Source organism: Nerophis ophidion, linkage group LG27 (genome assembly GCF_033978795.1).
Source record: "Nerophis ophidion isolate RoL-2023_Sa linkage group LG27, RoL_Noph_v1.0, whole genome shotgun sequence".
Lineage (NCBI taxonomy): Eukaryota > Metazoa > Chordata > Actinopteri > Syngnathiformes > Syngnathidae > Nerophis > Nerophis ophidion.
This window is the reverse complement of record NC_084637.1, coordinates 10,023,018-10,034,477: the sequence shown is the minus strand read 5'-3', so window position 1 is coordinate 10,034,477 and position 11,460 is coordinate 10,023,018. Positions and strand designations below refer to the sequence as shown.

The 11,460-nt window shown below is 38.8% G+C and overlaps 1 protein-coding gene across 1 annotated transcript in view; it reads right to left on the bottom strand.

Moving 5' to 3' along the window:
* Positions 1-11,460, bottom strand: part of LOC133544327 (uncharacterized) — a 58,731-nt gene that overhangs the window by 27,889 nt on the left and 19,382 nt on the right. The gene's annotated exons all lie outside the window — the stretch shown is intronic.

Sequence of the window (11,460 nt, the reverse complement as noted above, 5' to 3'; positions counted from 1 at the left end):
TTGAAATCAGGCTCCTCCATTTTGAAAATGATGACAGGGGAAGTGTCACTCGTGACGTTACCAGTTCGACCAGGCGGTAATATGAAGCTTGCGCTAATTATTTTGTGAAGCGAGTTCGACCCGGCAGTAATTCAAGGCAGGCGCATACTATATCCCCTGCGGCAATTCAAGGAAATACGGTAAATTAATTTTTGTCCTCAAAATTCCGCATACAAAACCCCATAATGACAATCTTAAAACTTTTTTGGGGAAAATTTTGCAGATTAAAAAAAACTAAAAGATCACATGTACATAGATATTCATAACCCAAGCTTAACTGGGCTCACCTATCTTTGGGCAGTCTTGCCCATTCCCCTTTGCAAAGAGGAATGGACTAGACTCTTTGCAGAGTCTTAACCTCTACCAGGCTGAATGGGAAGCGTTGATATTTTTAATCAGATTAAAGTCCGACCTCTAGCTGGGCCACTCAAAGACATTAACAGAGTTGTCCTAAAGCCATTCCTTTTATATCGTCGTTGTCCTGCTGAAAAATTAATAATCGCCCCAGTCTAAGTTCAAGAGTGCTATGGAGCAGGTTTTCATCCATGATGTCTCTATACATTGCTACATTCATCTTTCCCTCTATCCTGACTTTAATCTCACGGTTCATGCCGCTGAAAAACACCCCCACTGCATGATGCTGCCTCAGCCATGCATCGCTGTAGGGACAGTATTGGTCTAGTGATGAGCGGTGCCAAAATACAAACTGGCGCCTAAGGCATGGGAAGCTATTGGAATGCTTAGTAAAATATTCTCAAACCAAAACAGGGGCAAGAAGCATGAAAAACCAACATAACTGTTACGTGTCACAAATGAAAATGCCAAGCAGGGTGTGGCGTGAGGCAGGAATAAATAGCTCTCTGATTAGTGAGCGGGAGCAGGTGAGCGTCCCGACCACCTAATCAGGGGCAGGTGACAAAAATCAGCACCCATGGTAACAAAACAAATGATATAACAAACTAAGCATGACAAAATTCCATTTAAAAAGAAAAACTAACTTTTGGATAATAAATATTGTATGAAAAACTACACAATATAATGTAGTACAAACAACTACCGTAGTTTTTTTTAAGTAATGTTGTGATAATATCAAAAACAACATCAGCAGCGTCTTAATATTTTCATGTATAAATGTCCGCCCTGTTATTCTAACATACTCATTTTGCTTCGTTATGGGGCAGACTGGAAATGCTATGCACTAATTCCCATTTGTTGAAAAACACATTTATATCAATCTCGAGCTATTAACTACTCCTAGCAAGTATGACCAGGTGTGTTGGTCGAATCTTACAGGTTTCATTGGGACTTTTGCTTGATAAAATAAAAGAGATCTCAGAAGGGTGACGTATCTCCTGAAAATGACTGGCTTAGAGTGGCTAAAGGTACAGTATAGCACAGGGGTGTCTAAAGTGCGGCCCGGAGGCCATTTGCGGCCCGCTGGTAATTTTTTAACGGTCCTAAGCACATTCTAAAAATACGATAAAAAAAAATTACAAACTGAAGAAGTGGTAAAAAAGAGTAAACAGGTGAAATGTGACAAGAAAATGTTGCAATATTGACTGTAATAACACAAAGCTGCCATGCAGGCTGTTATTTTCTTTAAAAAATAATAATAATATATCCAAATCAATGTCACATTAAATATTCCACTTTGAGATATTTTTGGGGGGAAAATGTTGCATATTTTGTGTTTGCCATTTAAAAAACAAAGTTGTTATTTTTTTCTAAAGAAGGGCCAAATAAGAACAAACAAAAAACATAAACAACAATACAAGTTACAATTGACAGATGGATCTGAAGTTGATCTCAAGACGTTTGTGTTTAAAGTAAACAGTAAAAAAAAAAGTTTTTTATTTTTAATGAGTAGAACCCTTTGGATCCCCAATCATTTTAGTGCAATTTTTTTTTTGTGTGTGTCATTGCTAAAAAAAATGATAACAAATTGAAATCAATGGTGTTATGTGTTGACATTTTTAAGGCTCCAATTATTCTATAATCTCAAATATTGAATGAATGAATGAATGGCTTATTTTGAGCCATGCAAACAAAACAAGAGAATGACATAAAATACTAAAGAAATATATATATATACATTATTTTTACACGTACATTGAAAACATTACATGTGACTAATCTTTTGTAGATTGGCTCAAAAGGGAGTGGGAAGAAGTAAACTTATTAGGTCCCACCCCTATACATATATATATATATACAAAATATAATACATTAATATATATAATATAATTCAATTCAGTGGTTGCTGCGTCGATGCTATATATTATCTATATATAATACATTTAAATTCACACACACTTACATATATATATATATTCCACTTTAAAATTCTATTGGGGGAGACTATTGCATATTTTGTGGGATTTTTTTCCATAACAAAACAGGGTTTTCTTTGAGAAAAAGGGCATACAACTTAAATCTTTAAAATAATTATATTGACAGATAGACCTAATGTTGTTCTAGAGATTTAAACCTTGAATAATTTTATTCTTTTTGTAATATTTCTCTATTTTGTTTCCTTTTAAACCCCCATTATTTACTTTTTACTTTTTTCTTTAAATTGATCTCAACTCTGTACACTGCTGCTGGAATTTTAATTTTCCTGAAGGAACTCTCCTGAAGGAATCAATAAAGTACTATCTATCTATCTATCTATCTATCTATCTATCTATCTATCTATCTGTCTATCTATCTATCTAACAATAATACAAAATTATGACACATTCTAAATATTTTTTTGACCAAAATCCTTTGGGGTCCCAGGAATCAAGCCTGAGTGGAGGCCTAAATGTTTATCTTTACACATATATTGTATTGGTTTTTGAATTAAAAACATATCAAAATGGCCCCCGCTTGCTTTGATTTTTCAGTTTGCGGCCCTCAGTGGAAAAAGTTTGGACACCCCTGGTATAGCGGGTGTGTCCAAGTAGAAAAAGACACTGCAGGTTTTTTTGTTTTTTTTTAGTTAATTCTGAGCCCCCCAGAAATTTGTCTGGGGGCACATTTAGAGAAAAAAAATGTGTCTGGGGGCCGGTATACCTGTTTCTTTATGAACACTAATACAAAACCTCACTATAATGTCTGATTGAATGCTAAAAACGTTATGACAGACCGCCTTAAAAAAACGTAATGGAATTTTATATTTTTCTGTGAACGATAGAACACTGAATATTGACAACATATGAACGACACGCCCCCTTTCAATCGACATTTTTTACAATCAAGTGAAACGCAACAAAAATGCAATAAACAGTGAAACATGAACGTGAAGGGTACAAAATAAACCCGCCTAAAATCTGATATGTGAAGTGAATTATATTTATATAGCGCTTTTCTCAAGTGACTCAAAGCGCTTTACATAGTGAAACCCAATATCTAAGTTACATTCAAACCAGTGTGGGTGGCACTGGGAGCAGGTGGGTAAAGTGTCTTGCCCAAGGACACAACGGCAGTGACTAGGATGGCGGAAGCGGGGATCGAACCTGGAACCCTCAAGTTGCTGGCACAGCCACTCTACCAACGGAGCTATGCCGCCCCTGGACAAGGAGCTAGTTTTCCCAACTGAGGTAATACAGACAACGCTAAGACCAGACGTTGTGATGTGGTCCTCAGCTGCTAAAAAAGTCCTCATCATTGGACTAACCGTGCCATGGGAGACGGGAATACCAGCAGCACATGAGTTCAAATGGTCAAAATACAGCGACCTGGCAGAGGACTGCAAAGGGGGAGGCTGGTCTGCGTCCATTCACCCCGTGGAGATAAAATGAACTAGAAATCACGTTAAAATTATGCAACATAAAATGGCAAGAAATATGTCACTAATGAATTAAGCAAAATATGTTCCGGAACAAAATTCACCCCATATTCTCTATTCCTCGCCACTGTTACTATATCTGAGGCATTGGGCAGGAAAAGGGTGAAATTTCTACAACAGTCCACTTATTCACTTAGCATTTTAAAAAAGAGAAAGATAAGTTAGAATAATACATAATGAGTGATACAATCAATCAATCAATGTTTACTTATATAGCCCTAAATCACCAGTGTCTCAAAGGGCTGCACAAACCACTACGACATCCTCGGTAGGCCCACATAAGGGCAAGGAAAACTCACACCCAGTGGGACGTTGGCGACAATGATGACTATGAGAACCTTGGAGAGGAGGAAAGCAATGGATGTCGAGCGGGTCTAACATGATACTGTGAAAGTTCAATCCATAATGGATCCAACACAGTCGCGAGAGTCCAGTCCAAAGCGGATCCAACACAGCAGCGAGAGTCCCGTTCACAGCGGAGCCAGCTGGAAACCATCCCAAGCGGAGGCGGATCAGCAGCGCAGAGATGTCCCCAGCCGATACACAGGCCAGCAGTACATGGCCACCGGATCGGACCGGACCCCCTCCACAAGGGAGAGTGGGACATAGGAGAAAAAGAAAAGAAACGGCAGATCAACTGGTCTAAAAAGGGAGTGATTACATGTACATTTTAGGCAGTCACCACAATTTCTCCGTAATTGTTGGTCCAAAACTAAATATTTTGGCAAAAAAGGAAAATTTTTTGGTTGTTTTGTGTATTTATTTTTATTTTATTGCCTCGTCGGGTGCGAGTTGGAGTAATTTTTGTAATTTTTTTTCTTATAGCCAGACCTGTGTGTTGATTTTGTACTTCATACTTCCAAAGCACTCTCTTGGGACTCAAGAGACCAACACTGTAAAAATGCCAAACAATTGGTCCAGGAACTGAAGAACTTAACGATTCAAAAACACCCATGACCGTCTCAAACAGGACAAAGCGCCAAGCAAACGGACCACGCTCACCGCTGAAGACATCACAATCCTGTTGGAATTTGTCTCCACTTCAACTTAAAGACGCCGAGATCATTATCCATGCGTTTGTTACGTCTCGCCTCGATTACTGTAACGTATTATTTTTGGGTCCCCCCATGTCTAGCATTAAAAGATTACAGTTGGTACAAAATGCGGCTACTAGACTTTTGACAAGAACAAGAAAGTTTGATCATATTACACCTGTACTGGCTCACCTGCACTGGCTTCCTGTGCACTTAAGATGTGACTTTAAGGTTTTACTACTTACGTATAAAATACTACACGGTCTAGCTCCATCCTATCTTGCCGATTGTATTGTACCATATGTCCCGGCAAGAAATCTGCGTTCAAAGGACTCCTGCTTATTAGTGATTCCCAAAGCCCAAAAAAAGTCTGCGGGCTATAGAGCGTTTTCATTTCGGGCTCCAGTACTCTGGAATGCCCTCCCGGTAACAGTTCGAGATGCCTTCTCAGTAGAAGCATTTAAGTCTCACCTTAAAACTCATTTGTATACTCTGGCCTTTAAATAGACCACCTTTTTAGACCAGTTGATCTGCCGTTTCTTTTCTTTTTCTCCTATGTCCCACTCTCCCTTGTGGAGGGGGTCCGGTCCGATCCGGTGGCCATGGATGACGTACTGGCTGTCCAGAGTCGGGACCCAGGATGAACCGCTCGCCTGTGTATCGGCTGGGGACATCCCCTGCACTGCTGATCCACCTCCGCTTGGGATGGTTTCCTGCTGGCTCCGCTGTGAACGGGACTCTCGCTGCTGTGTTGGAGCCGCTTTGGACTGGACTCTCGCGGCTGTGTTGGATCCATTATGGATTGAACTTTCACAGTATCATGTTGGACCCGCTCGACATCCATCGCTTTCCTCCTCTCCAAGGTTCTCATAGTCATCATTGTCACCGACGTCCCACTGGGTGTGAGTTTTTCCTTGCCCTTATGTGGGACCTACCAAGGATGTTGTAGTGGTTTGTGCAGCCCTTTGAGACACTAGTGATTTAGGGCAATATAAGTAAACATTGATTGATTGAATGAACTTATTTCCAGTACCGGGGAACCATCCATAAGCAGAAGGAGGAGTTCGCAATAAGGGAACCGTTGTCGGCCACAACGAGTGGGCTCTTCATGGAAAACACCAGCACACTGCTGCCTCTCCTTAAGGAAAATGTATGTGGACGACATCTTGTAAACAATAAAAATAGGACATACAGAAGAACTCACAGACCACCTCAATACACTGGATGAAACTAACAATATACATTTCACCCACGAAGAAAAAAAGGACACCACAATAAATCTTCTGGAACTGGACATAAAACATTTGGAGGATGGCAGTATAAAAATTCTAATATATCGAAAATACACACACACACACACACACACACACACACACACACACACACACACACAGATCAATACCTCCTTTGGACATCAGAACATCAAATAAATCACAAACTCTCAGTCGTAAGAACACTTTTTGAACACAGAGATCTCATCACCCAAGGACAAGACAGAAAGAAGGAAGAACAGCACATTACACAAAAACACTAAGAACTTGCAACTAGGGCGATACACGATTTATATCTCGATATTTTTCCTTAGCCTTGAATGAACATTTGATACATATAATCACAGCAGTATGATGGTTCTATGTGTCTACATTAAAACATTATTGTTCATACTGCATTAATATATGCTCATTTTAAACTTTCATGCAGAGAGGGAAATCACAACTAAGTCAATTGACCAAAACTGTATTTATTAAACAGTTATTAAGCAGTGGCACAAACATTCATGTCATTTCCAAAACAGAAAGTGCAAGATTGCCAGAGATATTTTAAAACAAGCTATAAGTGCACTTTTGTGCATGATGTCACTAAGATGACATATCAAAACAACACTAAATCAAAGTGCACTTTTTTGTACAGTACGCCACTACAATAGTTTAAAACAAATAAAGTGCACTTTTGTGCATGATGTCACACAACATATTTCAATAACAATCAAATAAAAATGAGCTGCAGAATAGGAAATCACACAGTGTTCGTCCTTCGCTATGTGGTAGGTTACTGCGGACATTATCCCCTTTTGTTGTTGCCAAATTTTTTCATACGGTGTTGATCTGGAAATGTTTGCTGGTGTGGCACCGAATGTTGATGTTGATATGCGGAGTAAGCACTCTTCATTCTCTAGCCGGCGACTTTTCAAATGATGCTACATATTAGCAGTAATGCTACTTTTTGTAGCAACACTTTTTCCCCACGCTTGACAAATTACGGTTGTCTGTTCGACATATTCCCACTTGAAGCCAAACCACCGCCAGACGATGGACCCCCTGCTGTTTTTCTTGGGAATTAATCCGTCCTTCATTTGTTATCAGGTTCGCACGTTCTTTCTCTCGTATTACCACTCGCACGGCTCCGCTAGCATCACAGCAAACATTACCCAGGATGCTACGCTTCTCTACGAAGGCGTATACGTACGTGAAGTATGATTGTGACAGTATGTGACGTTTCTAAGAAGGTATGTTTGTTGTCTGTGAGGAGAGACAAGAGGAGTTGGAAGAGCCTATAATGTAATGCCAGCAGCTAAAAGCAATTGAAATGAAGTGAATTATATTTATATAGCGCTTTTCTAAGGTGACTCAAAGCGCTTTACATAGTGAAACCCAATATCTAAGTTACATTTAAACCAGAGTGGCTGGCACTGGGAGCAGGTGGGTAAAGTGTCTTGCCCAAGGACACAACGGCAGTAACTAGGATGGCACAAGCGGGAATCAAACCTGCAACTCTCAAGTTGCTGGCACGGCCACTCTACCAACCGAGCTATTCCGTTCTTGTGTGAGAACGTATACCCGAATATCACGATATAGTCATGTTCTATATCGCAGAGACAAACCGCGATATATCAATTATGTTATTATTAAGGGTTTTTGTAGAGAGTAAATGATGAAAAAACACTTAATTGAACGGTTTAAAAGAGGAGAAAACGTGAAAAAAATTAAAATTAAATTTTGAAACATAGTTTAACTTCAATTTGGACTCTTTAAAATTCAAAATTCAACCAAAAAAAAAATTAAGAGAAAAACTAGCTAATTCAAATCTTTTTGAAAAGATTAAAAAAGAATGTATGGGACATCATTAAAATGTTTTCCTGATTAATATTATTTTTTGAATTTTGATGAGATGTTTTAAATAGGTTAAAACCCAAACTGCACTTTGTTAGAATATGTAACAAATTGGACCAAGCTATATTTCTAACAAAGACAAATCATTATTTCTTCTAGATTTTCCAGAACAAAAATGTTAAAAGAAATTCAAAATACTTTGAAATAACATTTAAATTGGATTCTACAGTCTTTCTAGATTTGCCAGAATATTTTTTTTGAATTTCAATCATAATAAGTTTGAAGAAATATTTCACAATTATTCTTCGTCGAAAAAACAGAAGCTAAAATTAAGAATTGAATTAAAATGTATGTATTATTATTTACAATAAAAGAAAAATACTTGAACATTGACTTAAATTGTCAGGAAAGAAGAGGAAGGAATTTAAAAGGTAAAAAGGTATATTTGTTTAAAAATCCTAGAATAATTTTTAAGGTTGTATTTTTTTCTCTAAAATTGTTTTTCTGAAAGTTATAAGAAGCAAAGTAAAAAAATAAATTAATTTATTTAAACAAATGAAGACATGGTCTTTAAAATATTTTCTTGGATTTTCAAATTCTATTTGAGTTTTGTCTCTCAGAATTAAAAATGTCGAGCAAAGCGAGACCAGCTTGCTAGTAAATAAATACAATTAAAAAAATACAGGAAGCTCACTGGTAAGTGCTGCTATTTGAGTTATTTTTAGAAAAGGCCAGTGGGCTACTCATATGGTGCTTACGGGCTACCTAGTGCCCGCGGGCACCGCGTTGGTGACCCTTACTTTAGTTATTAGCTATTGTGCTCAAGTTAGACTTTTTTATAATCTATGCAAGGACAAAACTTCTTGTCTGAGGGGTGGCGTCAGCCACAGATTTTACCTTTGTTTTAGCCCACTAACAGCCAAGGACTTCAAGGACCTCAACAAAGATAAGATGACAGCACGCAGACGAAGCAGAGACTTCAGGGACCTCAACGAAGATATGATGACAGCACGCAGACGAAGCCGGGACAAGGCGAAATCACAAGGCCCCCAGCCTATTCCGTCACGTACTGGGCGTCCTGGACCTGCTTTGCATAATATATGTGACCACTCCTTTCAGAGGCGGCCTCAGTGATGTTGACTATGGAACTCTGAATAAAAAGAGGGACGCGGGAGCCGAACCTTGGAGAGTAGTGCAGGAATGTGACTAAGTGTGCAGCGCCATGCGTTCTCCTCATGAGCTAAATTGAACTCTGTCTCTGCATGATTCCATGCTTCTTGTGTGTTTAATAGATGTCATCAGTGTTTGAACCTGACAGGCGCAGTGTATTTTTGGCTGCAGTCATGGTTAAACATATGCTATCTTAAAACACGCTAGCATGCATGGATGCTGTTTTAAAAAGGCAGCAAGAAAAGCCGACTTTGGTTGTACTTTATTGAAGTATTTACCAATGAACTCACATTATTTTTTTGATCAACCCTCATCCACAAATCCATCAAACTCCTCATCAAACACGCCAAAATTACCTCTCGTAATTTTCTGAGTCAGTCTCGTTGTCCATTAGCATAGCAAGCTAGCACAACAGTAAAAGCCGACTACTCTTGCCCCGTTGTGCGTATCGATACGCTACTGTGCTGGTGCCCTCTACTCCAGTGTGTTTCACCGGGATGTCGGAAGCGAGCGTCCATGTTGGTGATTTGTTTGTCGGCAACTATATGTTCACTAGGGGCGTGTCTTTAGTGTCCTCTCTCACCTGAAACCTTCACCTTATAACAGTCGCATGCTGTCCTCAGTCACGTCCGCTTTTCCTCCATAATAATAGCGTTCCGGTCTAGTCATATTATTAGTTTAGTCTTTATTTGAAGGGACAACGCACAGAAACATTAAGCTCAAAAACAGATATGTTCTGTACCAGATTATAGCTAAATAGCTCATTTCCATCTGCAGTCCGTGTCTACCTAAATTAAAGGGATACAAAAATCGTGCAATAAAATTATGACAGTAAAATCATACTATATCACGTAATCAAATTAAGAAAAGTCATAAAATGCCCTTTCATGGACACACACTTAATATACAATACAACCACATCTCATTTACATCATCACACAAAGACAATACATGCTCTTGTTCACATCTGTCATCATTTTTAAAAACAACCATAATTTTAACACACACACCTCACAATTTACAACAAAAATGCTGTCATGGATAAATATAATACACATTAAGTTGATCTGCCAAACATAGTGGCCACCTTAGTGACCGTGTGAGCAGCTTTGATTGCTCCAAAGTCACTTTTTAACTTCAATTGTAACTGAAGAGTAATCTGTTTGTTGCGAGGTTGTTCCATTCCTTTATGGCTTAATATGAAAAGGCTGATCGTGCAAAAGGTGTTTCACAACTTGGAACGCTACACTGCCCCCTGGTGGAGGTTCGTGTCTTTCTAGTTGTCACAGCAGATGAAAACTGGACAAAGTGCTTAAGTGGGGCTGGTGCAGTGTTATTTAGGATTTGATGGGCCATTCGTATTGATGCTAATCTTTGAATTTTAGCTAAGTTTAACAATTTATATTTTTGGAGCACTAAACAGTGATGGCCCTGCGATGAGGGTGGCGACTTGTCCAGGTTGTACCCCACTTTCCATCCGATTGTAACTGAGATAGGCACCAGCAACCCCAAAGGGAATAAGCGGTAGGAAATGGATGGATGGATAAACAGTGATGATGATGTTGTGGTTTTCGGTCAAGGATTTTGAGCGATTGTTTGTGCAAAGTTTCCAATGGCCTCAGAGTCATTTTGCTAGCCTGCGACCAACATGTAATACAATAATAAAAACGAGACATAATCATTGTATTAAAATAAGTTTGAGCTGCCTCCAGTGTTAAGGAATTCCTGATACATTTGAACGTTTTTATGCTGTATTTAAGACTCTGGCACATCTATTTGATATGTTTTTTAAAGCCAAGTGCTGGGTCTAAAATGACACCCAGAAAACAATATTCACTAACATGTTGTATTATCTCCTTATAAACCATTACATTTGGAAAGGATGGCTTTTTATATTTGTTTACAAAATACATTGTTGCCGTTTTCTTAATGTTTAATGTAAGACAAGAGTCATATAGCCATCTTGCCACCTTCTCCATGGCTGCTGTATGTTTTCTGGCAACCGGCAACTGGCTTTTGGAACTCAGTGCATACACAACCACCGATCTGGATTCGAAAAGAGATTCGATAAGGAATCGGTTCGATAAGAGCATTCAATTTCTTAATGAACATCGTCCCTACACATGACCCACCAGGACTTAAAACATGTTCCACTGTGCGATTTGCCATAACAGTCAGTTTCCATTGACCATTGTCACATCAGAAACTGGCGTGACTATAGATTCACACCACATTGTAAAGTGACTTTATACGACGTCCCTTCTTAGTCGGAAATGAC